A 5,764-nucleotide genomic window follows, 5' to 3' on the forward strand; every position below is an offset into this window, starting at 1 on the left:
CTCTTAATATGCGAAGAAAGTGCCAAACCTGATTAAAGGTATTGTTTTTGTCAATGGCTTTGATGTATAAGTGTTGTTTAACTCAGCAGCTACCCACTCTTTTTAGCAGGTCCTTGTGCTATGAGATTAGGATTGCCCATCACTACTCTTCCATAGCATGGAGATGACTACCGCCACGATACACCACGCCAGTTGCCGATTTGTTATCATTACGTATAATATTAAACATAGTTATAATCACAGCAATTGAATTAAAATACGGCTGAGATTTTTCTTTTCCGTTAATTAACATTTTCTGCTTAAAACCCTTTCCGTATTTAAAAATAATTAAAAAATGTAGCTATAACTTATTCATAGTACGAAATAATTAAACCTAGCTTAAACATAGCATACAACACTTATAAGATAACAACATGGAGTTCCCATAAACAACATGGCTTCATACTTGTTTTCCTTCATTTCCTTCTACTCGCTAAGTCCCTCGCTTAAATGAGCATCATCAGTGAGCAATCGCATTTCCTTGCTGCACTGCTCGCTGAAATGAGCATTGCAACAAACAATTTAAATCCGAGGTAGTAGGTACTTCTCGGTCCCTTGTTTCTTTGTTGGGCTACAAGCTTACTTGAGCATGCCCTCGAGCATTTCCATAATTTTAACATCCATCAATAGGTAGTTCTTGCACACCAAGAGACTGCTCCAATTCATCTGGCTGCTAAAGCGAGCATGTCCGCGAGCAGAGCCCTATCCAGACAGTGGCTACTGTCTCCAATTCATCTGCTTGCTGGACTGCTCGCTTAAGCGAGCAGGTCCGTGAGCAGTTTTGTAACTTAGGTGATTCTATTTGTTCAGTGATACATTCCTAACCAAATCTTGCATGGTTAATGGTACCTAATATACTATGAATGGAAACCCATTGCCTAACAAACATGGGTTCTCTTTTTTGTCTCACGAGTTTTCACTCACTTATTGTTTACATAACAAGTTATCCTAGCATTCAACTTTGCATGTAAAAAATTATCATATATATCCTATCATTGTTAATATAGGATCTCAAGCTATCAAAATAACCTTGCTAGCCTTTCCATCTTACAAACAATACATGATTACATAAATGTCCAAAGTATCCAAATTTTACAAAATATATTACACAACTTGGAACTTAGCACTTTACAAATCATATGATCAATGTCCTTTGCTCAAATAGAGATCGTGAGAGATACAAAAGAACTATGATCATTGATGGGACGTAAATTCGTTCCCATCTAAGCCCATTTTGATGGCACAATACCATACATTCCTTCATCTGATGAGCAACTTCAGCTTGAAAATCACTTGTTTTACACATTTGTGACAAAAACACAGTGGGGGAACGGATGGTAACGTATTCCTTTAAAATATATTAAAAGGGGAACGGACTGAGACACATTTAATGCACCTGCTTCATTCATTTAATACTTATGTACACTTTGCAGGTAACGTAGAGTTAAAGACTTCTAAAAAGCAAGGCGGTGCACCAACTGAGCAGCTGGAAACGTGAAGAGAAGGGAATCAAGAGTTCTCATTGGCTGAAAACAGAAGCAAAACATGGGAAGACCTGCAAACTACGACTAATCATCACCAAACTTTGTTCCATCTAGCAATTTGCACAGCTTCCATACTCTGCTGCCACCGTCCCGTCCCCTCATTCAAGCAACTTGCTCCAAGGGATTTAAAAGCTTGACACTATCCTTCCATCTATAAATAGGATCACCCTCATACAAAAACATCATCGGATTCTGAAGGGATTAAAGCCCAGAAGGAAGAAGATCACCTAGTAGTAGTAGTAGTAGTTAGTAACTTAGTTTAATTTTCAGTTGTAACTGTAGTTAAGTGACAACCCCTTTTCTCTTCTCTGTAAACAACCATCAAGACTCCTCACGAGCAAATACCCATCTTTCTCCATTTTTTGTTTATTTTTGTAAACTGTCTTTTAAATTAACATAAGTGTTTTTCTCTTCGTTCCAATCGTTATCTCTTGACTGAATCTCGGGTCTATGTGATCTCAGTTGAGAATAATTATGTTTAAACTATCAGCCATGAGCTGAACTATCTGTAGAACGGGTAAACTGTGAAACTCTTAAAGAACTGTTTTCAAAACTCTTGACCGAAGCTTTTTGTATTTCTTTGGCTAAGTAAGCTATACTCATTGTGCGCCAATGGAAATTGGGTACATACTGAGAAAGGAACTTCCATAAGGAAGGGATTTCAGACAGCTTAGCCATTGGGGGAAGGTAGATGTCATGGCAAAAACGCTACTGGTCACCTTAGGAATAAGGGGCCAACTCGTCCATTTTAAGGTTCTGAACTAAGTATCTGTTGGAGTCAAGGGAGCCATAGGAATATGGAAACTTGTGAGCCATCCAGACCATGAGCTAAGGAATCAGAGTTGGCAGGAAAAGAAACTGGGACAAAGCCAAAAGGTGCTAAGTCTTGAGCAGAGAAAACAGCCCCTTTAAGAGTGAAGCAGTGAATCCGTTCCTTCTGTTAAACTGTTTTAACCACCACCCTGTTGTCTCTTGATTATAGTTATTTATGTTTTAGTAGTTTTATTTTATTTTATTTAGTACTTATAAAAACTCCAACGATTGTTATATCACTTTCTTCTAAATAGGAAGGATCACATACATAACGCAGCGAGCAACTGTTTGCCATCAGATTGAACCTACTGTTCCTGAGGAACGTTGTCAAGACAGTAGGGAACGTTTGACCCCATAGTTCATTTACTAACTTTTCTTCTTATTTTCACTCTTTATAAACAGTGATAAAACAATAATTAGCACTCTATCCTCGTGGGACGATAATTTGGGCATTAATACTCCCTTTATTACTTGATGCGTGCACTTGCGCACTTGGGTTGGAACTAAGGGACTAATCTGTGTTCTGCAAGAACAGAGGAACGTCCCCTATCGGAACTTATAATTTCCACCATCAGCAAAGCACCCAACAAGTTTTTGGCGCCATTGCCGGGGATAAAAACACTAACTGTTGTTCTTATCATTGTTTTCTAACACATATACTGTATATCTGCCTTTACTTTTATATATTTTTCTCTTTATCACTGAATCTGCTGTGCATATATATACCCTGTGTTATTGGTTTATGAGTGAAGAGTTTGAAATAGACTCTAACCACCCCATTAAAGTACCTGAGTTTCTCTTTGATCCTGAGCCAGAACGTACACTCCATAGGAGAAGAAGGAACCTCAGAGAAGGATTTCCTGAAAACATGGCTGATCACAATAATAACAATGAAGAGGTTCTCCCTGAACAGAACTTCAGAACTTTGGCTGCTCCTTTCAGGAACAGACCAGACAGGGAAGTAATCCTCCCTCCTGTAGCACCCAATTTTGAACTAAAACCTATCATGTTTCACATGATTAGGGAAGCAGGGGTCTTCAATGGACTCCCTGCAGAAGATCTTTACACACATATCACCACATTCCAAGATATCTGTGATAATTTTAAAGCTGAGGGTGTAACAGAAGAGAGCATGAGAATGAGGTTGTTCCTTCACTCCTTAGGCTTAAAAGCAAAAACATGGATGAAAACTCTCACCCCTGGGTCAATTCACACATGGGAAGAACTCTCTAACAAGTTCATAGAGATGTTTCTCTCAATGTCTCGACAAGCAGATGTTAGAGCAGAAATCTCTAACTTCAGAATGTTTTATGGAGAAAATCTCTATGAAGCATGGGAGAGATACAAGGACATCATAAGAAAATGTCCAAACCATGGGGTAGAAAGTTAGGGAGTGTTACAATCTTTCTATAAAGGACTTGATCATACTTCTCAGTCTCATTTAGATTTTGCTGCAGGAGGATATTTTTTTACAAGAACACTTGAATCAAGATATGAAATCATAGAAGGGACTGCTGAAAGATGTCTCCAATGGACAATAGACAGAGTGATCCCAGTGAGGAAGCCAGGCAAGCTAGAACTAGATAAACAAACTACCATGGAAGCCCAGCTGGCATCACTCATGAATGAAGTGAAGAACCTAAAAGCCGACCAAGAAGCACCAAGGATGGAAGTCTTACAACTCACAGCAACTGAAACAGAACCATGCTCAGCCTGTGGTGACCTTCATGACTCAACAGACTGCCCATCCACTGCATTGGTGTGTTATGCAGAAAATTTTGGCAATAGGAACTTCACCAGAGACAATCAACAAGTAGGACGAAATACACATTCAAGCCCTGGAGGAACTATCATTAAGGATCAGAACCACAACACCCAATGGAGGCCACCCATTAACCAGAGACCATTCAACAACAATCAGCAGCAGTAACAGCAAGGTAGCAGCAGTGGAACGTCTGAACAAAGAAGAAACAACTACGTTCTGTTCCACAGAGATGACCAACGCATCAAAACCCTGGAAAATTATGTCAAGGAATATGTCACCAGGAATGATGCATTGGTCAGGAACATTGAGTCCCGTCTGGGACATATTGCTGCCAACCTTCAAACCAGAACACCAGGATCACTATCAGGGGACACTGAGATCCCCTCAACCATTTCAGAAACACCTTGAGAGGTAAGTACCATGTCTAGCTAAAGACATTAAACTAAGCGCTGACTGGGAGGCAACCCAGTAGATACATTTGCTCTCTAACAAAGAGAAAAGTTTTGGGGTGGTTATCCATAATAACATAGCTCCCGAAAAGGAGGGAACATCTGATGTTCCTCTCCAAAAATTCCAAATAAAGTACGTTCCAGGAACGTAGTTTTGGGGTGGTCCCTAACCACAGACCTCCACAATGAAAAGGAGAAACCCTCCTATTTATCTTAGCTTAGTTTGTTTTCATTTCTGTTTTAATTTCTTTTTCTTTTCGTTCCCTTGTAATTAATCTTTTTGCAATGAAAAAGACTTTTTTTTTATCAAACTGTTTGGTATATACATGCATTTCAGTTGTAGTATTAAGACTGCCCAATTCTTTTGGATTAACTAACATACATGAAACATAAAGTCACTGTTATTCATGGTTGCTCACTGGCTCAAGTTCCTTTCTGTTATGCTATTCTTTTAAATTGGGCAGACCAATACAATATTTCTGAGTTGTTTGAGGACAACCAATAGTTTAGTTTTGGGGTGTTTGATGAGACGTAAATTCCTTCCCATCTAAGCCCATTTTGATGGCAAAATACCATATGTTCCCTCATCTGATGAGCAACTTCAGCATGAAAATCACTTATTTTACACATTTGTGACAAAAACACAGTGGGGAAACGGATGGTAACGTATTCCTTTAAAATATATTAAAAGGGGAACGGACTGAGACACATTTAATGCACCTGCTCCATTCATTTAATGCTTCTGTACACTTTGCAGGTAACGTAGAGTTAAAGACTTCTAAAAAGCAAGGCGGTGCACCAACTGAGCAGCTGGAAATGTGAAGAGCAGGGAATCAAGAGTTCTCATTGGCTGAAAACAGAAGCAAAACATGGGAAGGCCTGCAAACTACGGCTAATCATCACCAAACCTTGTTCCATCCAGCAATTTGCTCAGCTTCCATACTCTGCTGCCACCGTCCCGTCCCTTCATTCAAGCAACTTGCTCCAAAGGATTTACAAGCTTTCCATTCTCCTTCCATCTATAAATAGGACCACCCTCATACAAAAACATCATCGGATTCTGGAGGGATTAAAGCCCAGAAAGAAGAAGATCAACTAGTATTAGTAGTAGTTAGTAACTTAGTTTAATTTTCAGTTGTAACTGTAGTTTAGTG

The 5,764-nt window shown here is 39.2% G+C and overlaps 1 non-coding gene across 1 annotated transcript; it reads right to left on the reverse strand.

Moving 5' to 3' along the window:
- Positions 1-3,669: 3,669 nt before the first annotated feature.
- On the reverse strand, positions 3,670-3,776 carry LOC133316519 (small nucleolar RNA R71). Its single transcript, XR_009752216.1, has one exon. It is a non-coding gene; the product is annotated as a small nucleolar RNA R71 (small nucleolar RNA).
- Between the last annotated feature and the right edge of the window lie 1,988 nt (positions 3,777-5,764).

This window comes from Gastrolobium bilobum, unplaced genomic scaffold, assembly GCF_033153095.1.
Source record: "Gastrolobium bilobum isolate Gb01-03AN ecotype WA unplaced genomic scaffold, APGP_CSIRO_Gbil_v1 utg53004, whole genome shotgun sequence".
NCBI classification, from domain to species: domain Eukaryota; kingdom Viridiplantae; phylum Streptophyta; class Magnoliopsida; order Fabales; family Fabaceae; genus Gastrolobium; species Gastrolobium bilobum.